Below are 25,331 nucleotides of genomic sequence, written 5' to 3' on the forward strand. Positions count from 1 at the left end.
TTAAAAAGATTTTCTCCCTCAAAAATGTCTGAGGTATTTGGTAGTGCTTTCTTGTTTCTTCCGTGAGTTTTAAGTCAAACGTGTTAGGTGATACAGCCTTGCTGCAGAGCTGCTCTAGCTTCTTTTTATTTGCTCCTCACAACTGGTCAGGGAATAATAATAATTATTTATTGATGTGGTACAGAAGTGGTGATTGTTGCTTTAGGGAACTGGCCTTCTCTTGGTGCTCAGAATAAATGCCGTGAACATCTCTATAGTCCTGTCTTGGTCCAGTAAGAAATATCAGCATCTTTGTGTTGTATGGCAAGTCACCAGTGCTTAGTTGCCTTCATGGTCTGGTGAATATGAGATAGAAGCATTGCAGGCCATTCCCATCAAAAACGTGTTAACACCTGTAGTTGATGTCCAAAGAGTTAATCCAAGCTGTCAGTTTTAGATGAGTAATTCTCATCTCCCCTGGTAAAATGCTGAATAAATAAGAGATAGGGGAAGCCAATTGTCCTCAAACAGAGTAGATTAGGGCAAGGTAGAGTGTATTAGGATTGGGGGTGACATGCTGTTCAATAGCAACTTTGCTGAGCACTCAGTAAATCTGGCCTGAACTTTGCCAGCTCGGGGTTCTTGTTTCCTGAAGACTGTATACTGGTGTGCTTGTCTTGGGTAAATGAAGATGGCACTTTCAGTTTAGCCTCTCCAAAATTAGGCAACTGATTTCAGGGAGCTGGGTGTGCTCAGCTGGCAGCTGCTGGTTAGAGCTGACCTCCTCAAGGGGTTCCCTTGTCCCAACCTTCAGCAGCTAAGGTGAGATGAGGTGAGTTCCACTCTGATAAATTCTCTCTCCAGAGAGTTTGTCTTTCTATTACTGCACTGTGGGTATTGCATGTTGCTTTGGAGGTAGGAAATGGCCAAGGATGTGGTCAAGGACTAAGCACAGGCAGAAGCCAAACTGAAGCTGAGCTGGAGAGAGAATTTATCTAGGGAACTGGTACTCTTTTACTTCTATGAGAACAGTCTTAGGCAAAAATTGTTGGCATTTGAAAAAACAGGTTCTGATCTGAGCATTTCTCATTTGCTAGTGTAAACCTCTGTAATCCTAAGAAGTGCTCCCAGATCAGCCTCACCTTCTCTAAGTGGTTTCTCTTTTACTACTCTCTTCAACCATCCCCATCCTTCTGGCCCTTTACTCTGACATCAGTGCCTGCCCTTGAACCAGTTCACCACAGGACCAGAGCTCATGTGTCTGGAAACCAGCCCACCCCACAAAGCTGCAGGGAGGGTTGTGTGGAAGCTTCAGTTTTGTGGGGTTTGACAAGAGAAGCCTTTTCTGCCTGACTTCAAACAAGGGAAAAAAGCCCTGAGGGTGGATCGTTGGGATCTAGAAAGATTTAGTTGCCAGTACAACTGCTTCTGTTGTAAGAGGCAAAAATTTGCTTGCTGTGTGCCTGAACAAAAGAGCCCTTCAGAATATGCTACTAAGTGTCACCGACAACCTGCACAGTGGTCTTCAGCCACTTGTTTTAGTGTGGCTTAGTCTCAAAGTGAAGGCAGAACAAACTGGTCATGCTGACTTTTGCATCCCTGTTTTCTGATGCAAGAAAGTGAAGAGTCTGCACAACTGATGCGCATTCACCTGCTAATTAACCAGTGGGATGTGTTTATAGACACAATTTTCTTTCACTACTTGACTGCAGGGTGTTTGAGTGGTCCTTTCTAGTCAATGCTGAGGGGTAAGGAGGACAAGGGATAGAGATATTAACATCTTATTTGCAATGGTCACTTATTGCCTGGGGGCATACCAGCCTGCAGGCTTCCTTCAGTGCAAACTTATTTGCAGAAGTCTGCTGGAGCCTTTTGTGGACTGGTCTAGCCAAGAGGTATTTTGTCCCAAGTGGGAGGGAGCTAAATGCATCTGCGAGGTCTGCAGGAACTGTTACGGAGGCCTCGGTTTTGGATCTGCCTATACCTGTCACAGAGTAAACAAAGCGCCCTGGGAGGATTCAGGGTTAGCCGAACACCTTGGTCACACACTAAGCAAACTATCCCCCAGGTGTGCTTGCAGAACAGACTCTCCATCAGCGTCCTGTCATGCACAAAATGTTTATCCAATTTGTCAAGATAATCTTTCTTCAAATAAGCTCAGGTCCTAGGCCTAAGAACAGTCCAATTTCAAGCAGTATAAAGTAACCCTTTCCCCAACCCCCCTCCTCTGCTCACCCTTCCCTCCCCCTCCACACCTCCCCCCCCCCTTTAATCACTGTGTCAACTTTTCCTTGGCTTTAAGCAAACTGAAAGTAATTATATCATTCTCAAGTGAGTTATCTTTTGACTGAGTTACCTGATTTGCAAGTTACTTCAAAATGCTCCCAAGTTGTGGTATCCCTTTCCAAACAGACGTTCTCAGATGCTTCACGAAGTTGAGCTCATCAATGACCCAACAATTTGTTTATACAGGCACATATAATAGCTAACTAATGATAATTAATTTAGGGCATTTGTGAAGAAATAGATTGGTTAGGTTGGTTGGTTTGTTGTTTGTTTGTTTGTAGTTGTTTTGGGCTTTTTGCTGGTGGGTTTTTATCTAATGGTATCTTTACCTATAGTTCTGGATTTCCCTTAGGAATTTAAAAGAGCCTGCATGTTGTCATTTTTCTACTGGTAGCTGTCAATATATTTAAAGTCTATTCTGAAGTATGGATTAATAATAGATAAGATATTACTGCCTAAGACAATGCTGACTCTTATTTTTGACAGACAATGGAGTTTCTTCTGTTGCATACAGACTATTACTTCTGTAATCACTCACATCTGTCAGATTGAAAGTAATTTGTGCATTCCCCCCCCCCAGCTCCCCCAAAGAGTTGAGTGTATATCCAAAAATAGAAAGATAAATCATCTTTTTTAATTATTTTTTTTTCATTCATTGATTTCCTCCCACCCTGTGTAATAGTACCAGATTCTGTCATTTCCTTTCCACCTTAAGGTGGAACCAAACTTTGTGTATTCCCTTACAGTTCTTTGCAACTGGGTTGTTTGATGTAAAAGGATGGCTGTTCATGATGTTTAAACTTGGCTGGTAAATTCCTGCTTAACTGGGGACGAAGGATACGTTCCTGCGGGGCTGTATGGGCCGGAAGTGGTCCCTGGGTTAAAGGGGACGCTTACCGAAGGAGTTGGGTAGATGCTGGTTTTACCTTGCCTCCATCGATGCAAAGGCCAGGTCATGCATAACAGCTATTTTGGAGCTTTGCATTCGAAAGCCTGCGTTTAAAACCTGAATTTTAAAGAGTGTTAAGCAGCACCAATAGTTATGTTAATGATGCTTATTGTTTTGGGAAGAATTGCTATGTTTAAGCAGACTGGTTATATCCTATTTATTGTTCGTGAAGGGGAAATGGTCAAGTTTGCCCCTGCAGCAGATTATAAATTAGAAGAGAAAAAGAATAATTAATTCTTAAAACCAATCATGTATGTCTGTTCTCTTTGCATAGGTTCCATCTGGATTTAGCTGGCCAAACTTTCCTAAGTGGTAGCTCTCCTACATACCTCTGGCAGAACAAAAGGGCTATGATGGGGAAACAGATATAGAGTTTTGATACAATGTACTCTCTCTCCCTCATCAGTTCTAGATGTTTGTAAAAATCTTTGGGCTAGAATATGGAGAGAAAAATGGGATAAAAAAATGTTTAGAGATGCTATAAAAATGGTGATTGGTATATTCATGTAAGGGATGTGGTAGCCAATAAATAGAACTTAATAAAGGCTGCTGTTATGCAGCTGTGGACCTTGAGGTGCTTAACAATTAGCCTCACAACCTCTGTGCATTATGGTTAAGTGTCGTTATGATTATGTACCTAATCTACAACAGGTAAATGGAGACCTTGTGCACTTAAAAGAATCTTTTTCCTCAAGGTCACCTAATGGCTCAGCAATAGAATTCAGGAATCCTCACATTGCCACCTGGGACTGGTCCTTAGAAAAGACAATTTTGGCATGGGCAGGGGGAAAGGGTATTCATGCTGGTGTCAATACAGCTTTTCTGTCTGAGGATTCATTGTCTTTGATTCCTGTGGAGTACGTTACACATGCTGTTCAGGGTTGTGGCTTGGTTGGGTGTTGGTTGGTTGTTTTTTATTTTAAATGGTAAATTAATCTTTTTATATTGCATTGCCAGCCGACTAATTGCTGTCTGTGCTGCCTCACAACTCTTCTAAGTTTGTTCTGTATAATTTCATTTCTGTTCATGCTCTCTCGTGCTTTTGTTTGTGTGACTTGGTTTGCACATTATACAGCACTTGTCAGACTCATTTGCAGGGAAATAACTGAAGAATTGTGCTGCATAATATTTTGAGTGAGAGTAAGTCATTCTTCATCTGGTTTATTTAATAGTCCCCGGAATCACTTTGCTGGTTGCCAAAGAGTGAAATACTGGCTGTAAATGGGTGTGAACAGGCACATGCTCAGCTGTGAAAGGGAAATTGAAAGAACAGCATGTTAAAACTAAACTTGGACTTTGCTAAGGTAGATTGCATATACCCTGACTCATCAAAGGTAGCAGTAACATATTGCTTATGGGTAAAGCAGAGGAAGCATCCTCCTTCACTGGGACCTCTAAAGCTATCTATTAAAAGTCTGTTCTGCTCTATGGCAGGATTCTTGTTACTGTGACAAGACCCCTTTGCTGGCCTCATGCAAAGAACCTGTCCCAGTGCCCTGTGAAAATAATCATCAAGTACTCTCGGAAATCATTAGCCAGGAAGCATCTCTGCCACAACAGAAGGGTTCTCTGAGCCTGTGCTCAGGCAGAAAAATAGTGAAATACATATGGCCAATCCCAAATGTTTACTGTTCAATAAGCCAGATATTTCAAAACAGTGGAAATGGATGAAAAAAACGCACTACTTTGGCCACATCAGTGAGGGTTGGAAATATGTCTTTCATAAATATAACAGACTCTTAAATAATGACAAGATTCTAGGAACTGGGGTACTTTTATCCTGATGGAAAAACATCACGATTCTCATTAAAAATCTTGTAATGAAGTGTAAACTTTTTGTAATAGTAATGTTGCTTTGTGACTGTTATGAAAGACCTGATCAAATTTATTCTTTTTTTGTAATTTGTGTGGGTGTTTTTTAATTTTATGTTTTATTTCCTCCTTTTGCAGCAGACCAAATTGTGGTGTTTATCCATGTGGAAAAAGCAGTTTTGGTTTTTTTTTTTTTCCAGATGTTATGATGTGCTTTTATCTTCCCTTAGTTCTAGAATCTCAAGGATACTTTAATTTTCCCATGTTTTTGTTTTTGTTTCCAGTCTGGTTATAACATGCTGTTGTAGATTTGTCTTAATTCCAGTTTTGTGTCTGGTATGGATATGGGTTCGCTATTTTAGTGTCGTGGTAAAACCAAAGCTCAGATCTGCAATATGAAGCCAGCCATATGCTTGCCAATTGTGCTTAGGAAAACCTCTGTGTCCGGTTGGCTCTGAGGGGATCGACAGCTACGAGTTACTCTTTCAATAATGGTATATGGTCAAGTTGCTAGTACTTGTTGGACAGCTCTGGACGCAGCACTCAAGTAAAAACATGGAGCTTTGATTCTCAGACCCATGCATGTGTGTAAAACTAAACTGAAAAAGCCATAGTTCCTATGAAGTATTATGGCAGGAAAATGGCCAGACATTCCCATTACATGTTTGTCATGTCTCATGGTAGACTTTTATCATTTAAGTTTGAACTCTGCTGAAACTGAAGGTAGTCATAAATGCGTGAATGTAGAAAAATGCATGTGCCTCCCAATCTTGTTTTTGCATTCTCCTGATTTATTAGCTGAATATGGCTTTTTTTTTTTTTTTAGTATCCTGGCATATTTTGGGAAAAATTAATATTTCAGGTTTTGTTTTCCTTTTCCTGAGGCTGTATCACATGCAGAATGTAATTAGACAGCAGTGGTTCTTGGGGGGGAAAGCTCAACCTCATTTTGCAGACTCAAGAAGTTCAAATGATTCTGACAGGACGCAAAAGTCAGTGCTTAACCAGGGATTGTCTCTGAACCTTTATGTTCATTGCTGCTTCTTGATTGAGTATTCATGTTGTTGTATGGAAGAAGAAAAGGTTGTGAGATAATTTGTAACTGCTCTGGCAAGCTGTGATCTGGGGTGTGGAGGGGATCATCTCTCTTATTTTGTTAGCGCTACTCCTTTGAACTCCTGGCTAAAAAGCTATAATAAAGATCTGTCTCAAAAGGAAGGTCATCAGGCAAGTGCTGAGACTTCAGGAAGTCTTAAGCAAACCTACAGAGTCTTTTTGCCATTCAATTACTCCATCTTGAGCCAGGCCCTTCCTTACCGGTGTGTACTGTAATGAAAATGCCAGTGCTGCTCTAACTCCTGCTGCTCTAATGTGCTTCTTCCTGGCCCTTGCATCAAACACTGGTTATTCCCTCACTGGTGGTGTCCTGTGCATGCAGTAGGTTGTGTAAAGCCCTGGAGAAACAATGAATAGTCACCAGGTCTGAAAGAAAACTGAGTCTAATCACAGAGTCAATCAAATGCTGGATGGTAAATAGTATATTGGGGAAGATGAAGATGGAAGGGGGGAGGGGGGAAAGAATCTTTAGCCACTTAAAACACAGATGTTTGACAGCTTTTGGCATGAACATTTCCCACATTTAGAACTGTATGTTCGGATACTGCTAATTCATGTATCTAGCTGTTACTGTCGGGAGCCTGTTATGTGGACTATGGGATTCAAGGGCATTACTCTCTTGCTGTACCCCACAAGGCAGGATGTGTAAGGATGGCTGGTGGTAGAAAGAGGATGAGCAGGAGTGTGCGCTCCAGGGTTAAAGTAAAAGTGTTCCTGGAAGTCCTTTCCTCATTAATTGCCCCAGGGACTCCAGCTGCTTAAAGACATGTCCCAAGGGCAAACTTATTCTCTAAGAAGACAACAGACACACCAGATCTTGGCAGACTGATGCCAAGCTCTTTAATATCTGCATTAACTCTTTAGCTGCTAAGCTACTTTACAGACCCACACCCCCCCTTTAAAAAAATGTTGTTAACAATGCAGAGAAATTAAAGATACTCAGGGAATTTAGTTGTGAAGCACAACTGTACTCTAGGTGAAATCTTAGAATTGTTTGCATAAAACTAAAGGATATTCTTTCTGGGTGAGACAGCTTTGGCTGTTATGTTCCCCAGTCAGTGCAAACATACAAACTCTAAAAGCTGTTTGGAAAAAACACACTTTCTTTTCTGTGTTGGCTTTGTAAGTTGCCCGTTGGCTTCATGATTTTCCACTAATTCTTTTTTGCTTTTCTGCTTGTTTCATGAATCCCTGGATTGCTGTGGAGACAGCAAGAGTGCAGGCTCTAAGTTAGAATAATCCAATTTGTTTTTCTCCTTTTCTGAACCACTGCAGCCTTTAGGAGCTATCCAGCTTTCTCGGGCATGCTTCAAGCTCAATGTTAACCATTCTACAATCAGATTCGCTGAGGCCTGTGATGGTTTGGTGGTTTTTTTTTCCCTTTTATTTTTGTTTTGGTTTGAGAGAGGGTCTGTTATGTAAATCAAACACCTCCAATTATCAGAGATGTCAATAGGAGCCCATAATCATTATAAGGGGTTATTACCTCTCAAGGAGTGATCCTCAAATGACCTAAGAAAAGTAATTCGGGATAATAACTGTTTCCATTTCATTGAGGGAAAAGTTTAAGTCTTGCAAAAGAAGAAACAGATGTCTGCTTTGGCATCAGTAGGTGCAGTTCTGCCCATAGAGGAAACCATAATGTGGCCTCAACAAGAAAAGAAACCATGCAGTTTTAAGCAGATTAGATAATTGAGATTAGCCCTCTGTGATCTTGCTGTGTTTTCATTTATTTCAAAACAGTCTAACACAGAGCATGTTGAGCAATCAGTTGAAAATCACGTGCAAACACTGCCTAAGTACCGATAAGAATCATGGAGGTAAACAATGAATTCCTACTAATGGCTAAGTCACCAAAGTAAGATCAAATCTAAATACACACCCTTAGTTAAATATAATTTCATTAACTCAGGTTACGTGGCTTTGGGAAAGGGTGGTGGGTTCCCCCCCTCCTTCTTTCTCTGCTCTACACTTTCTGACGCTTGTCAAATGAATTGCATACAACTAATCCATCACTTTCAACTTTGTTTGGCCATACCAGAGATGTGTTTTGAGCAGAGCAACAAGCAAGCAGAGTTCTTTAACAACAGTAGATATATCAGGTAACGCTGGTTAGGAAAGCATAATTTCAGTGCATTTTGCATATAATGTTTCTATATCTGAAGGCTACTAAATATTTAGATTATTCTACCAAAACCCCCAAAACATTGCCTACTACAGGTGCCTAAATATCCCATCATTTCCCATTTAGAAGACACCTGCAGGTCTTGCTGGCATGTTATCTTTGTGGAGGCTAAAGGGTTTTTGATCCCCTTTAACATTATACATCATGTAGTATGCACTTGATGTTCATGTTATGCCCTCACCCCTTTTCATCCTTTCCTATTCCAGAATTCTATTATATGTTCTTTCTTGTGTTGTTTTTTTGTTGTGTGTTCTCCCCCACCCCTCACTCAACAGTCAAGCTCAGATACTTTAAGCATTTTGTCACTCATGTAACATTTTGTGGAAAATCCTAACTTTGTGTCTGACATTTACATTTCAATATTTTCTCTGCATGAGACTTGCTCTTTGATTTTGTGACATCTCATTTTCTTTGCTTTTCACCCTCCCATTCAGACACCTAGAATCTGTTGTCTTTCCTTAGCTTCCTGGCCAACTATCCCTTCTAAAATATTCATATTCCTCTTTGCTAAATATTCTGCAGCAATTGGCACTGCAGAGACTGAAAACAATGGATAAACAATGTGAGGACTCCCTTTCCCTTAGGGGCTTCTTGCTCCCTCAAAAAAATGTTCCTACTTCAATACTCCTCTCATCCTCCCTATTAAGTTCTACAGGCCTAGTTTTAATTTTTAATGTGACAAAACTTTTCACCCTGCTCAGTACTACCAACTGGTCCAGTCCTAGGGAGATAGTTAACACATAACAGATGACAATAAACCTATGGTAGTAGACTTAAAATTTACTGGCTTGTTTTTTTCAGACTGCAGAGAAAAATGGGTTTTCTTGCTGCTGTAGTCAGTAGCCCGACAAGGGCCAGTAATAGATTCTTCAAGAGGGAATACAATAAAACCCATAGTGGGGGCTCTCTTGACTGAAGGATGCAGGTGTGGGGTAGTGGTAGAAGTCCTGTTTCTACACTGATGTCCTGTTACCTGGACCTTTATACTAATGGCATCTTGTGATGATGAAAGCTCATTGTTTGGCCAAAGACTGGACCTCTTTGTGCTAAATGAATACAGAACAAAAAGTTAATTGCTACCTCAAAGAGCTTACAACCTTGGAGAACATCTGGAAATGGCTAGACAGAGGTGGAAGTGCATTGTGAGACTTCCTTGACCAACAAGAAAAGCAGTGGCCAAAGAATGTGAGCTGGCCAAGCATTACTCATGATTTTTGGTGAGGTTGTTTGGAGTGGGTCTTGCAGGTGCTTGCGAGGAATTTTCAGTGAACATAAGGTAGTGTGGTTGAAACCATGAAGATGTTCTTCTGTAAATATAACTAAATGTGTTTCAGACTGCTATATTGTGGTGACGATGATGTGGAAGATGGGATGAGGGACAAGCTTTGGATGATCTTGCCAGGAAGATAATCTTATGTTTGATGTAATAGAAAAGGTCACCCAGCTGAAAAATGGACCATACATTCAGAGGAGCTAAGAAAGAATCTCTCCCCTACAATGAGATAGAAGCAAAACATTGTGGTGTGTAACTATGGCCAGAGGATAGTGGCAGGAACTGATATGAGATGGTTTAGATAAGAGTTGGCTCAGTTGCCTGATTCCATGCAGAAATTGTTTATATGGGACTAGAGGACTCTAGAGGAAGTTCCATATCTACGGCGACTCTGGTACTGGTGAGGTCTCCATACTTCAGATGACAGAATAGACAGGACTGATGGGTAAAACAGAAGTGTGACCAACAGTGAGAAAAGGGCAAAACTGGGAAGGAAGAAAATGTAATAAATCTGCTCTGGATATGGTCTGATTTTATTTATTTAATTCTCCATTCCTCATGAATACCCTAGCAATAGAAAAAGGACCAGTTTGAAACAGCAGAGAGACCTGGAGTAGAGATGTGGCTTTTTAGAGCCACTACACTAAGATATGGTGAATTTATGAACTGGATCATATGTGTAAAGAGTGTAGAGGTAGACAAGGCAGAAGATAAAACCTCCTCCTCTCTCAGTGTTGCCACCATAACAGACTAGTGTAAGGAGAGATTTTTACCATAGGATGCAATAAATAATGCATTTAAATGTCCTGTCAAAGTACGCTGCCTTTTAGATTCACTGAACGTTTCCTTGTTCTTTTATTGCAGAAGCAGTTGTATGAAGTACCCATTTTAATCCTTTACAGTTCATTATTTCTTAGATTATTTTTTTTTTCATTTTCTTTTTCCCTAATCTAAAGTCCAATCATCTCAAGATGACAAAGTAAGAAGAATAATTGTGAGCACTGTGGCACATAAGTAGTGCATAGGAAGGAGCTGACAGCATCCTTTATTACTGTTCATCTGATTTGCTTCTTTAATCTCTTTCATCTCTGTGCACTCAATGCCCTTTTCTTACTTGGGAAGCTGATAGTTTAGTTTTCCTAGATTTATGCAATTACAGATACAAATATCTGCTGTGTATTTTAAGAATTCTGGCATGAGATATTAATAAATTTCTAGGTGTGTTGCTATTACTGTCCAGGGAATAATCTGAACTTCCATCCAGTCATATATATCTGCAAAACATAGTTGGGGAACACATTTATTGCCTGCATTTTTGTTTCCAAACTGCAGCTGCTGAACCTTAGCTTGTTTGGATCTGACATTTTCTGTGATGTGTGGTTTTATTTTTGTTTTGGGGTGGGTTTAACCCCTCTTGATTGGAATGGGGAAGTTTCCTTGCTACCTCTCCACTATGACAGTTAATGTTGTTTTAAAGACCATTGGGGACCTTTGAGATCTGGCGCAGCATCTCCAGCAAACACAATCTTGTGTGCTGACCTGCTCTGCCAAGTAACAGTGGTTAAAGAGATGCATGGAAATTCAGGAGAGATCTGTCCTACTGTGGTGGAAATGATGTAACAGTCTCCTGTCCTTTGCCCTGAGCTGGGTAGCTCCACCTGCGAGAACAGCAGAGCAATACAAATAAACTACTTGCCTGCTTTAAGGCATCTCAGTTTACTTAGTTGCCTCTCTGATGAGTTACACCCTATCTGGATTGTGATCTAAGTTCCAGGTCTTACTGCCTCTGTGTGAAGCCTGCCTCCAGTTTTGGGAAAGCAGAATAGTGTTAAGTTTGGGAACAGATCATGGGAAATTTCCAAGGAAAAAATACACCCCCCCACCCCCCCACCCCTCTTAAAATCTCTTTATTTTCTGCTGAAATAAAAAATCATCCTGCTCATATCTAAATAGGAGGAAGAGATCTCTCTTGAAATTATGCCAAGGGGCCCAAATCTAATCATGTGAATCCCAGCTGCTGGCTACACAGCTGCTCATATAGGAGACTTGAGAGGAGGCAGTGTGGAACTGGAAGATCCTGACTGACAGGACAAAAGTGTGTCTAGGGAGGGAGGAGCTACCCATTGCCAAGTGTCAGCTCTCTAACAGTGTGCAGGAAAATACCAGTCAGCAGTGTGTACTAAAAGCAATGGGAGAGTCATGTGATGTTATACCTAAATTGCAAGTCAAGGAACAAGTTTGTTGTACCAACAACCTTCTTGTAGTCCAGGCCAGGCAGGTGGTATCTATGGCTAGCTCTATGGGTAGAGGAGGCTCTGGCCTGACCACAAAGCTGAGTTTGGTTTGGGATTGGGGGAGGCAGTGATGTGGTGCCTCATGAAGTTCAGCCACTCAGTTTAGAAAATATGTCTGATCCTACATGGTGGATTGCAAGCAAGGATCTCTTTAGTGGCATTTTCTGTACCATTGGCTGAACTGGAAAAGGATCTTTTTGCAAATAAATCCAACCCACCAGCACAACCAAAAGATCTGAGATTGTATTTCAGTGGTTAATCCAACCTCTGATGTCAGATTGCCTAATCCTCTTTACAAATTTAATCTGCCTAATAGAACACTGTTATACTCTGCCCAAACTTCGTCACCTGAGGACATTGGGGAAGAGAGACAAGTTAAATAACTAGAAGTTTTGGAGCCAGTTTTCAGGTCTGTCCAGAGTGAGATGGTAAACAAGATGGAAACCCAGGGTATTTTAGGACAGCTCAAAGCTTGTCGATTTAATAATCATATCCAAGCCATTTATTGGATTTGAAACCATTGGCCAATTAAGACTACTCTTGTATCCATGAGCAACTCTGCAGGTATGCCCAAGCCTTTTGAACCAGAGGCTGTGGGAGCAGGAAGGGAAAGTTAAACACCCAGCAGCAGCCAGGTGCTGTTGTTAGCAAATGTTTCTCCAATAATTAGATCACCCTGCGGTGGGGACAGCGGAGCCAGATGGTGCAGGAGAGAGTTCACATTGTTGAAAATTGAGAAGCAATGCACTCTTACAATATTTTTTTCTTTCTGTGTCTCTTAACTAAAACATTTTTTTTCCCTCTCTCTGTTATCTTTTGGCAATACTGACAGTTTTCTCGTATTCTTTTTGGGACTATTTTCAACATTGCACAGCTGTTTGTTTAATATGTCTCTAGTGCCTCAGCAGATAATAGTAAGTCAGAGTGAATATTTACCTTAGTTCTGAAGCACTATTCCATTCAGCACTTCTAGTACTTTGGCAGTTTCAAGTGACCAGCGTAGCATTTAGATTTTTCTTTACTTTGGGCATTCAGTCACTCTAGAATAAGACCATTGCTCATGTTCTTTCTCTTATTACTTTTTTATTTTTTTCCCCCCTCATCAAATTGTAAATATCTTCATTCCCTCTTCCAAATTTTTATTGGACAGGTTTGAATGACCTCATGGAAAACAGCAGTTCTCCTCACCCTCCCCAGGAAGCTACAGAGTGCTCAGGAAAAACCTCTGAGTGATGTGACATTCCTAGTCCTACCACCAGCAGTACCAATTAGCTGAAAAGGGACAGCAAAGTCTATTGAACCCCAAATACTACTTCCCTGCTGTGAGAAAATCGAGCTGTGCCTATTCCACCACTCATCATAGTGTTGGTGGAGGGGTGGATTCCTAAAACTTCTTAGTTTCTCTTCTGTTGAAGTCTCAAATCTCTAATAAACTTCAAGTGACCACTGAGAACAGAAACCCTGAAAACCCTGTCCCCAACAGGTACCTGTGGAAGGAGTGAGGGGGATTGGTCAGTGCTTATTTTGCAGTTGTGCAAACTAAGTCACTCAGAAGAGATTAAGAAATATTTTTCCTTACTTTTCAGAACTAAAAGTTACCCACAGCTGAAGCTAGGGCATTTGTTTAATATTATTCTGTATCACTGCAGTGTGCCACAACATAGTGCTTCGTATTGAATGCATGACAGGAATCTATTCTGGTGTGAGCAAGATAGTTTTGTATTTTATATGAGCATGCTAGATCAGGAATTCAGTGTGTCTTGTAGAATAGGTAGGGAAAGAAATATTCTTCAGATGGCAAGGGTTATTTTTGTACTTAGCTTTGATAGTACACATTACATCAGCCAGAGCACTTCTGTAAAGGTCTGCCAAGTCCTGAATTTTCAATAATCCCACTTCCTTCTCTTAAAATTGAAAAGGTAGTGACTCCCCTGGGAATGCATGTCATTTCAGCATTCCCGTTGACTGTGTATTCTGAAATGGTGCAGTCTGTTTGCCTAGTAATCCCCTTGTCTGTGTAAGTTGTTAGGGGTAACCAAAGGCAGCTGATTACTTAATTGTATAAGGCAGGAAATCGGGTTCTTTCATTAGTTCCCATAATGTTCTTGAGAGCAACCAGTATTCTGCCTGACTGAGTTTTCGATCCTGTAATTCAAAAGATATACTTTCCCTAGGCATACTCAGTGACCCTTTATCCTGATAGGCTATTTACTGAATAAACTGAACATTTTAGATTAAAAAAAAAAACAAACAAACAACCACCTTCCCCCCCCCCAAAAAAAAAAAAAACCCAACAAAACCAAACAAACCTAAACTTTCTAAATAAAATTTTCTCTTATAAGACAAAATGTGTTGCAACCAGAACAGGAATATGACATGTGAGGTCTGCATGTCACTTTGCACTTATGTAAGATAATTGAATATTGATATTTATTTATTTACTTGTACATATAACTTGAACTACCTGAAGGGAGGTTGCAGCCAGGTGGGGGCTGGTATCTTCTCCCAGGCAACCAGCGCCAGAACAAGAAGACAGAGACTCAAGTTGCGCCAGGGGAGGTTTAGGCTGGATGTTAGGAAGAAGTTCTTCATAGAAAGAGTGATTGGCCATTGGAATGGGCTGCCCAGGGAGGTGGTGGAGTCACCATCACTGTAGGTGTTTAGGAAGAGACCTGATGGGATGCTTGGTGCCATGGTTTAGTTGATTAGATGGTGTTGGATGATAGGTTGGACTCGATCTCAAAGGTCTCTTCCAACCTGGTCTGCTCTATTCTACTGATGGGCTCATACAGAAAAAGAAATATTCCTATCAACTTGTCACAGCCTTAGGGCTTTACTTTTATTTAGTGTCTCATCCTTAGGAATCTCTTTTCCATACTGATTATTTGCTGTATTTTGCAGAAATTACAGAGCTTAGGGCCAAATTGTGCCTCTTTTTTGTCAGTTGGCAAATTTTAGAGGAGATGATCACAAAGCCCATGTTCTATCATGTACTTAAGGATATGTACAGAATTCTGGGCAGTGCTGGTGGGGAACTGTGGCTCAGATATGTTCCTGATTCCCACCCCAAACATGCACAGTGAATTGGAGCATGAGGCTGATATGGAATCTTCGTGCTTGCGTTACCCATCAATGCAACCCTTGTGTGTATGAGCAGCAAGGGAGAAGAGGTGCTTCTGTAACCTTATATTTAGCAGTATTTGTCAGTTATTAAGAAAGAAACTGAAAAGGAGGGTTGGTTGGTTGTTTGTTTTACTTTGTGTGGTTTCTTTTTGCGTTGTTTACAAACATGACAATAGCCTTGCTCATCAGAATCTACTTAGAAATGTTTCCTTTGACTTTAAATCCCAGAAGATCAGTTAGTATCAGATGAGTCTTGTTTTCATGTGACAGAGTGGAAGGGAACTTTGCTGTAGAATTCAGGGTGTTCATATTGAAGTCTGTCATGGGCCTCCATTGAAACTGTTTTTGAAGCATCTTACATGAATCTTCTGCAGCTTGCTAGGCCTAGTGTGCCCAAAGCACATTTGCTAAGGGGAGAGATAAACCTTAGTACATCAAGTGGAGACTGGGAATGAATATTGGAATGTTCTTGATGCTTTTGGGCAACTTTTCATTCCACAAAGGATGTAAAACCCCTCAGGTGTGAATGTTTCTCCCAAGACATCTCAATATTTCTCTGTCTGAATAATTTAGGGTGTGTTTGCCACAGTGACTTAAAGAGCATGCTGAACAATTCACTGTGTATTGAGAAAGATGAAGTAAGCACAGTCATCACAGCAAGAATAATGTGTGCTTCACTTCTTCCTGCCAGTGTGCTGGGGTCAAGCCTTGGTTTGATTCCTATAATAATTGTATATTGACAATTTTATAGCTCAAATAAAAATGAGGTAATTCTGGAATGGAAACTCATTGCTTTGGGGAAGAAAGGCACAGTCCTGTATCTACTATTAGTTTTCCCCAAATTTTCCTTTTTTTTTTTTTTCCTGTGTCTAGTTGCAAACTCTCTTTTCAGTACAACTTTATGCCCTGTGTTTGATGTCAGTGGGGAAGAAAAGCAGTGACTGTCCTCTGATGCATTTTTCCAGGTGTCTTGCTGGCTCAAGCAGAAAAGAGAGGTGGAAATTTTATGAGCTATCCACTTGGCTGTGGATAATTTCAATACTAGGTGGCCTGGGTTCATATTCCTTGACAGTGAGATGGTTCAAAAAACCTTCTCCTCCTCAGATCCTCTCTCTACCTCTTCTCCATTCAGTGCAGCTAAAGCTGGGGCTTATCTAAACAAGACTCAAGTACCCTGTGTGCCTGCACTGGTGCTTGACATGATCTAGGACATTTCAGGCACAGCTTCAGGAGGGGAGTAATGTTTCTTCCTACCTGTCACACATCACTAGTGCTACCTGTTCCTGTCAGTGAAAGATAACTTGTAGACTTGTAAAGTGTGAAACACAAACAAACAGAACTTACTAAGATATCCATTGATTTGCTTAGGTAGACCTACGTTGTGGACTGCTACATCAATACTGTGCAGACTGGTGAATTTTGCAGGCTTATTTCAGATAAAGATGAATATACTTTGCAAAGAGGAGCCTTAATCACTGAGCAGAGGTGTTTGGACTGCTCTGGGAACTATTGTGTGTGTGTGCTGTGTGTGTCTCGGATGTGGAAAATGTGAAATGAACTGTGAAAGTGGTTGTGAAACATGCATAATTTCAGTGGACTGTGGTGGTAATGCCCTTCTATTGAGTGTGTTGTGTTACTTCCCTTGGATTTATAAGAGGACACCTTCACTGATCATTGGCCCATATTGCCATAATGCAGAAGACAGATCTGTAATTCTATTTCCTTTGGATCTGATTTAACCCTCATGGCAGCTGATGAAAAATCATAATGTGATTTAAATGCCCTTTATATATATGAGCCATGGGTTTTTCTTTTTCTTAAGGAAAATGTAGGGCTGCCTCAAGGAGTAGAGACTGTAGAATCATGTGAACACATTTAATTTGAGTCTAATAATTTCAAACAAAATATGTGACTCAAATTAATTGGAGGTTTCTGCTTCTAACTATAACATTTCTTATCATGTAAAGCATTAAGGCAGCATAACATATACAAGACAAATATTAAACAAAGGTATTATGGATGGGAAATTCCTAATCTAGCTCTCTATGTTGGTACAGTGGAAGTTTCTTAATCCAATATCTGATGAAGGAACAAGGAGAGAATTAATTTACTGCACACTAATTACTGAGGAGTGTGCACTGTATATACAGTGAAAGGCGCTGAAATGAATACTTGATAAACAATATCTGGCAAATTAAAAATCTGAAATGTTAAATGAAATGCAAATTAAAAATCTGGACCGTTAAATTAATTGAATGCAAAAAACCTCTGACACTAACTATCATCAAGGGTCGAAGTTATATCAGAAAAAGCAAAGCTATTCAGAGTTAAATCCTGCATCTCTCTGTGATTTACTTGTTGTGAATGGGTGGGTGCTAGAGAAGCCCCAAAGATATGGGTGAATTTGCATGCATGAGGAGCCATCCTTTCTGTCTGCTGTGAAAAAGGCTGTTCTAGGAAACCAAGGGGGTGGTTTGCACCTAAAAGATATCTACTGAAATGCAAGAGTCCCTTGGGTACAGGCAAAACACAAGACTTGTGTTGCACTGTCCATAGCAACCTCAGCTAAGCTAACAGTGTACAAGTTTTCTTCTAGAAGACACTTGATTTTTGTGTTTTGCATTATATTTTAAGCCTAGTTTTCTCATCTAGAAATGGAGACTGGAAACCACTACGCTTTCGAGATGTAAAATATTTCAAAGAATTAATTCATAGGATGCTAATTAAGGCTTAGTATATACTTGGAAACGTTGGAAAATATATTGTAAGCCACCCTCAAACACACACTCTTGCATGTACATATATGTACACTATCCCTTATAAAGCATAAGGGAGATAGTCCTATAAAAGTGAAATGTTGAGCAGGTGGATCTGATGATACAGGTTCTTTTTTTTTGGAGAGGCAAAAATCATCTCTAACAGCTTTGATACAACTGTTTTTAGGTCACAATTAAAGTGTGAGCCTTTTGCAGGTGCTTGCTTGTATCATCTGGTTGCAAAGTCAAATGTGTTATTGCTGGGTGTTAGACTAACTTCAATGTGAATCTGAAGAAATAGGCAGCATACATCCTGTCTTTATACATCAGTTTATCAAGTGTAGAGTGTACTTCCAGCTGAAGAGCCTGCTTGTGACAAGGGGGATTATTTCAGTGTTTGAACATATGGCTTTCAGAATGGTAGCTTCCATTGATTAAATGGGGGCATTTTCAGAGGGAAAGTGAGTGCAGAAAATTCCAGGTGAAACTGATATTAATATTTAAATTCCCTAGCCATTATGATACTTGCCTATACTTCATAGTAAGATAAAATTGATCTGTGAGAGAGTACTCCGGGTGAAAAGACATGATCTGTGTATTGCCCTTGTCGTGTAATGCCATGACCCAATTCCAGTGTACTACCATTTAAAGACTGGAGGGAATGCAATGCAATTAGTTTAACATTTCATAAACTTGAACTATAGCCTTGCACTATATTTCTATTAATCTTGGTTTGTTCCAATGTGTTTTATTAGATTTGGATATATGGTAACAGGTCTGTTGCAATTTAAAACGAAAGTTCTTATGTACTACTAGCATTTTCCTGGAGGTTTAGTCAGTCTCCCACAGTAATGAAGGTATAATTATACTGATGTAAATCACAGCACCATAACTAGGAGGGATTGGCCTTTCCCCTCCCTTAATTCATTGAAAGATTTTTATCTTTGACAGCTACTGTCAAACAGGGTGATGGGCTGGAAGGCAGGATGTTTTATTTTTTTGCTGGTAACAAATTTGCTTAGGGAGAAAATGTGTTTGGGTTTTTGGTTTATTGTTTTGTTGTTGTGTGTTGGGTTTTTTTTTTGTGTGTGTGTGCATGTTTAGTTTATTTTATTTTTTAGTTTGGCATTTATTTATTTATTTTTCTCCAGATGGCTTGCATACTGACATGAATTTTAGGTTCTGCTTAAGCCTAAGAATAGGAAAACATGTTTGAAGGTAGCTTAAGGTCAACATTTGGGCTCCACTATAGACAGCTCTGCAAAGAGCCTACCTGGCTCCTGTTGTAAATAAAATAAAACATAAAGCCTTAGAGCTGATTTATGCTTAATTCAGTTGTGATAGTCCCAGACAACAATTCTTTGCTGTGAAGACAGCAAAGCACACCATGCTCAAACCATAACCTTTTAATTCTTTTTAGACTTCCAGATATGCTTCCTACCTGTCAGAGCAAAAGGCTACTTTGCCAGCTTTAGTGTTGCCTGAAAAAAATAAATCAGTTGACTAGGATGTTTCGTCAGGTTTGCTTCTGCTTCTCTGCTACCTGGCTACTATAAGCAAGCCACAATAGAGGAAGACTCCTGCCTGTTGGTTTATTTTTCTTGGCTGTCAAATAGGACTCATTCCAAGTTGTCAGCTTCTTAAGGAAACATTAAAATTTAAAAATACTTATCTTAAAGTGAAACAACAAATTTATTTCTGCCAGCTCATACATTTTATGTTCCTCTTTTTAGACATATGTCTATAAAAATATATGTATTATAAAACTCCCAACCTCTAACCTAAAGCAAACTTGGTGATGTTATAGGAAACGTGTGCCTTCAGACTTACCATTTTTTTCCCCCCTCCTTCTGTTGTACTCCTGGAGTGAAACAGCATTTAGTTTTGCCCTAGTCCCTTATCTAGCAAAACCTATCATTTTCTTTGTCTCAGTAATTTCCTTTCCTTAAATCTGTATACATCATCTTCCATATTTTGTGTATGCTGTTAAAGCTTGCAAATAAAATACTAAATTAAGCCTCAACAGAAGATTCGCTCCATATTTGACTGCGTGATGTCTGAGAAACAAGATGCCATCACTGCAGTAAGAGAAAGGGCTGTCTGAAGAACAGTCTGAGTGGTTGGACGTTTTGAACGTTGTCTCAGTGGTCTGACAGCAAGGCAAGAGCTTTCTACCTCCATGTTAGTCACACCAAAGAATCTGGAGGGCCACCAGAGAAGCTGTTTAACATATATTGTCATGATCCTCTTTTCAGCTAACTAAAGGTTGTGATATATTCCTCTTCAGATTAATTACCAAAGATTTTGTAAGGACATGTCAAGGCTCCACTAACATGTGACTTTCTGGGCAATACAGGTATCAAAGCAGATGTTTGAGGCAAGACATCTGTAACATCTCTCCCAGGAGAATTGTTCTAAGACAGAATTTTCTTTCCCCCCCATCAATGATCACAGTTGTGCGTTAAGACTAAGAAAAAAGTGAAGGAAAAGTGGGAGAAGATGGATACAATTTTTTTTCTTTTCCATCACATTTCTTGGACAGATATTCTGGTTTTGCATATCTGTTATCTCTGGCACTCAGCAGTTGATACCTCTTTTTGTTTTCCTTTTGGTGATGAACATATATCTCAGGAACAAGGCAGAAGCCACAGACTGCCTGGGCCTCTGGTGATTCACTGCTGACCCATAAGGTTGTCTTCTAGGAGCAGACACAGCTGTTATGACTGTGGCACCACTTCCTGAGCTGTACATGCTCTTGGAAGAGGGCTTCAGTGCTGAGAGTCCAGAGTCTTCCCCAGTTGCTGCAATTCACTAAGGAGGACATAGAAAAATAAAATAAACATCTTTGGGTTTATTTTCCATTGAGCTGATGTTTCTTTACAATTGGTTGCTCCACATAGTACTCACCTTGCTGGCAAAAGCATTGGTGATCAATGGGGACAAAGTGATTCTGACTGTCAGCTTGGCACAGACACCCAGAGCAAACGAACACATCAGAAGCTGATTTTGTGCAAGGCCTGCTTTTGATTTGTGCATTTTCCTGGCAGGCTTGGGCTATGCCCTATTACTTTCTTACAATAAAAGGGAACGTTTCTTCTACCAGAGCTTGCAGCATGCAGCTGTAATAATCATAGGGGAGCCCCAGGTGGTCTGATTTATGGTGTTTAATGTGAACCCCTGAGGTTCTGTGGGGAGAGATTTTGTAAGGTATAAAACATTTTGCAGAATTGTTTTGCCACACTTCAATTTGAACTTCAGTGGGCCTCTTTCATTTATCTCCCTGCCCCTAGATAGCTTATCTAAATGCGTGGTTATTAATGAGCTCCTAAACCATGTTAAAGTTGCTTCTGAAAATATTCTGACTGATGGTGGTGTTGATGAGAGTGAATCATCACTGAGAACATTGTGCTCATCAGGATAGTTTCTCAGCTGATGGGATTTGGCAGAATGCCATGGAAGTTCATGGCACTTTTCTGTGGATTGATACTGAGCAAGGATTGATATGCTGGGCAGGTGGTGACTGAGGCTCTGATTGAACTATCTGGATTTGTACTGGCCCAGAGCCTGCAGTTCATAAAAGAAAGCCCTGAACTTAAATCAAGTACTTTTTATTTTACATTCTTTATACAGAGAATACTATTTATTAAATGCTAATGTGTTTCAGTGAGGATGTATCAGCAAGTTATGCAAGGAGTAAGAGGCTATTCGTTTAACTTTGCTACCTTTATTAAAGTACAGGCTACAGATTTCATTGCTGTCCTTCTCAAGAACAAGTTGGAGCAAGCTTGGTTAGTGCTACCCCTGCACTGGAAGTCTGCAGTGGGAGTGGTAGAGGAGGTGCACTGGCTGCACCCATCCATGCAACTGCACTGGCACCAGAGGCAAGGAGTGACTGGCTCAGCAAGCTAAAGGGATGCGCCTGGGGCTTTGGCTGAGTCTGTTCAAACAATAGGTTGTCCAGGCAAGGAGAAAGATTTCTGCTTTTGGTACAGCCCAAGATTTCTACCTCTGGTATGGTCCATGACTCAGAGTCCCTGCTGGAGCCCTTCTCCTCAGTGTGCTTTCAATGAGCAGGGTTGCAAAACACTATGACAGATCCAGATCTCATCTTTCTTCTTCTAGCCAGGAGCAGTTAGACTCCAGGGTTAAACCCTAGTTCCTTTGTAACTAGAAATGATGTAGTTGCATAGCATTATAAGCACAAAATAGTCCCAAAGTTGGAATTTGTGTCCTGAAGTGTTTTTAGTGAAAGGAAGTAAGAAGACAGTAGCTGGGAATGAAAGTATTTGCTATATGTTGATGCTTGCTTGATGAGGAAGTGAAGGAATGAAATCGGAATAAGCTCTGGATGGGTTCAATGACTAAACTTGTACTGGATCAACTGCAGGGGTTTGGTTTTATTAACCCTGTCCATCCCTATGCTACTTACAACTGAAACTTCCTCTTATATATTATTTTTCTTTTTTGGCAGAGAATAGATGATGTTTTTTATAGCACTTAGTTTCAGCTAATGACAAGAAGACACAACCTGCAATCTTGTATTACCTGCCTGTATTACACCCTTTCATTTACTACATTAAAGTAGCAGTAAAAAGCATTTCAGGAGACACAATGGAGCAGCAGAGCAGCCTCAACACAGTTTAAGATTGTGTATTATATTACAAAACATCTCTTTTTTTTGGGGGGGGGGGGGGGGGGGAGACAGGGGGATGGAAAGGGGAAAAATGTGCCAGCTTACAGGAATGTTGGGCAAAAGGTCAGGGAAAGTGCGTAATTATTATCGACTCTGCTGAGGCCACGCCTGTGTGAAATGTTTAATGCTGACACAAGAATGAACTTGAAGCATGTTTGGCACATACATGCATCAAAGGTAGCCAGAGAACCTAAACTGGAAATAAACTAGAACTGCATGGCAAAAAATAATAATAAAATTCCACTCTACGACACAGGGACCAAAAGCAGCCCACAGAAACCTATAAAGGGTGGTCAAGACCACTCTGATCTTACTGAGGACTTGGAGGTTACATGTTCATCATGAAAATGGTCTACCAAGAGCAGTCCTGGTAGAAGGTGGCTCTAAGTAGAACCTGTAAACTATCTGACTTCCATTTTTGCACACTTACTCTAACAGGAGGCTGTAAAGCTCCTCAGCTTTGCTGGCATCAGTTGGTTTGTGACTGGCCATCTGTATCAGTTCAGACTTAATGCAGGTTGCAACTTATTCAGCACTGCCAGCTGGTATAGAACCCAAACATGGCTCCTGTACTTATGCTTTATCACCACATCCTTCTTTATCTCCTCTGAAAATCTTGCTCTGTAGATGTTGAACCCTGAAGGAGAAGTGACTCTCGGCAGACATAATTTTGTATGAGTAATTCACTTTTAAGGCTTGGATATATTCCATCTTCCTTGTGACTAATGGTACCTGAACAGAACATAATTGTATAATAATTTTCCAATTGCTTAATAACTCATTTTCCTTGTTTGTAAGATGCTGTTTTTCAGTGTTTCAGATAGATGCAAGGACCTGCATGCAGCAGTGAGTGTCAGACAATTATTTTTCTCAGCAATAATGCTATTGAAGAATAGAATTAACCAGGTTGGAAAAAACCTTTGAGATTGAGTCCAACCTATCATCCAACACTATCTAATCAACTAAACCATGGCACCAAGTGCCCCATCCAGTCTCTTCTTAAACACCTCCAGTGATGGTGACTCCACCACCTCCTTGGGCAGCCCATTCCAATGGCCAATCAATCTTTCTGTGAAGAACTTCTTCCTAACATCCAGCCTAGGAAGAACCTCTTTATGCCTAGAACTCTCGCAGCTGGCCAGATTCTGACATTCTCACTCATATCTCAGCCCACTGAAAGACCTGCTGGCACTCAATTAGGCCAGTTTCACATCATATTGTCTTTGTGGCAATGATTGCTTGAGGAGTTCTGATCCCACCATTTCTGTCTACTCACCAAAACCTAAAAGCTAGCACATCACAACTGCAGGTGGCTGTGCTGTAGGCACAAACAAATGGCCACAAATATTTCTGTTGGTGTAGCTGGTGGAAATAGCAGGAAGGAAAAGGTGGGAGCTGAAATCACTCAGGCTGGCTTTTCTGTTTGAAACAGAGGAATGTTTTCCTTAGACATGGAAAACTTGGGCACTTCTAGCACATAATGTTGTTTTCAACTGCTGGATAAGTAAAGTTGAAGGAAATTAGGGAGAAAAGGGCAGGCAGATGAGGAGGTTGAACAGAGAGGTAGATGTGTATGGAAAAGCAATATGTCTCTAGTTTGGCAGAAGAAATGTGGTAGAATGTGTTAAGACCAGAAGTCTTCTGGGGACTTTGATCTTGTTGCAGCAAATGCATTTGAAGAGTGGGGATCAGTGCAGGAAAACAGGTTGCACAGCTGTCATAGATGTCTTATGCTATTTTAAATGGAGCTGATGTCAATGTGTGACTCCACTGTGTTGTATTCTTAAATAGATGAACAAAGAGCATTTGTACTTTTTGGGGGGGAAAGAATGAATGCCCAAATCTTAGGACTTGATGCTGATGTTCAGGGGTAGAAAGAGAAGACTTGCAGGGGGGCAATAAACCTCTATTCTTTCAAAGAAGCAACAGGCAATCTGTGTACAAGATATCTTGCTAGGGACAACAGCAAATGTTGCAAAGTACTGGAATAAAAAGTCATTTAAATCACACAGGTCCGGATGGAATGGAGCTGAAACAAAGCTTGAGGAATGGTCCAATTCTAGCAGGGTTGTGTTATTCCATGTAGGGCTAAGAAATTTATGCTAAACCTTGATGGCTCAATATCAAGTCTTGATTTGGTTTATGTGAATTATGTTTTACTCCCATCATAGATTTCTGGAAAATTAATAGAGACTTTGCTTTAGAGTCTCATGAGATCTGTTGGACCTGACAATAGAGCTCAGTGATGGGTGTTCATGAGAATTGTAATTGAGGAGAGGAAGTTATATGTTACCTGACTATATATAAAAAAACTAATAGAAAAAGGCTCAGCTCTTAGAATCATAGAATGATAGGGATTGGAAGCAACCTCCGGAGATCATGGAGTCCAACTCTCCTACAAAGGAGGACCACTTAGGGCAGCTCACGCAGGAACTCATTCAGGCAGGTTTTGAAAACCTCTGGAGGAGGAGACTAGAACATCTCTTGGCAGCCTCTTCACCCTCATACAGTAAAAATATTTTTTTTCTAATGTTGAGATGGAATTTCCTGTGATTGAGTTTACATCCATTGCCCCTTGACCTATCACTGAAAAGAGACTGGTTCCATCCTCCTAACACCCAGCCTTCAAATACTTGTGGACACTCATAGGTCCCCTCTCAGTCTTCTCTTGTCCAGACTGAACAGCTCCATGTCTCTCAGACTTTCCTCATAGCAGAGTTGCTCCTGTACCCTGCGGGTGACACGGCAAATAAAGAGGGAGAGTGATAAGACCATTTAGGAAATTGGTATTCAGTCTTGTTTACCAGTATGAGTTCTCCTGTTCTGACATTTAGACCTGCCCTCAGAATTGCCAGACTTGTCTGC

This window comes from Melanerpes formicivorus, unplaced genomic scaffold (assembly GCF_026170545.1).
Source record: "Melanerpes formicivorus ecotype bairdi unplaced genomic scaffold, bMelFor1.0.p_v2 SCAF_12, whole genome shotgun sequence".
Lineage (NCBI taxonomy): Eukaryota > Metazoa > Chordata > Aves > Piciformes > Picidae > Melanerpes > Melanerpes formicivorus.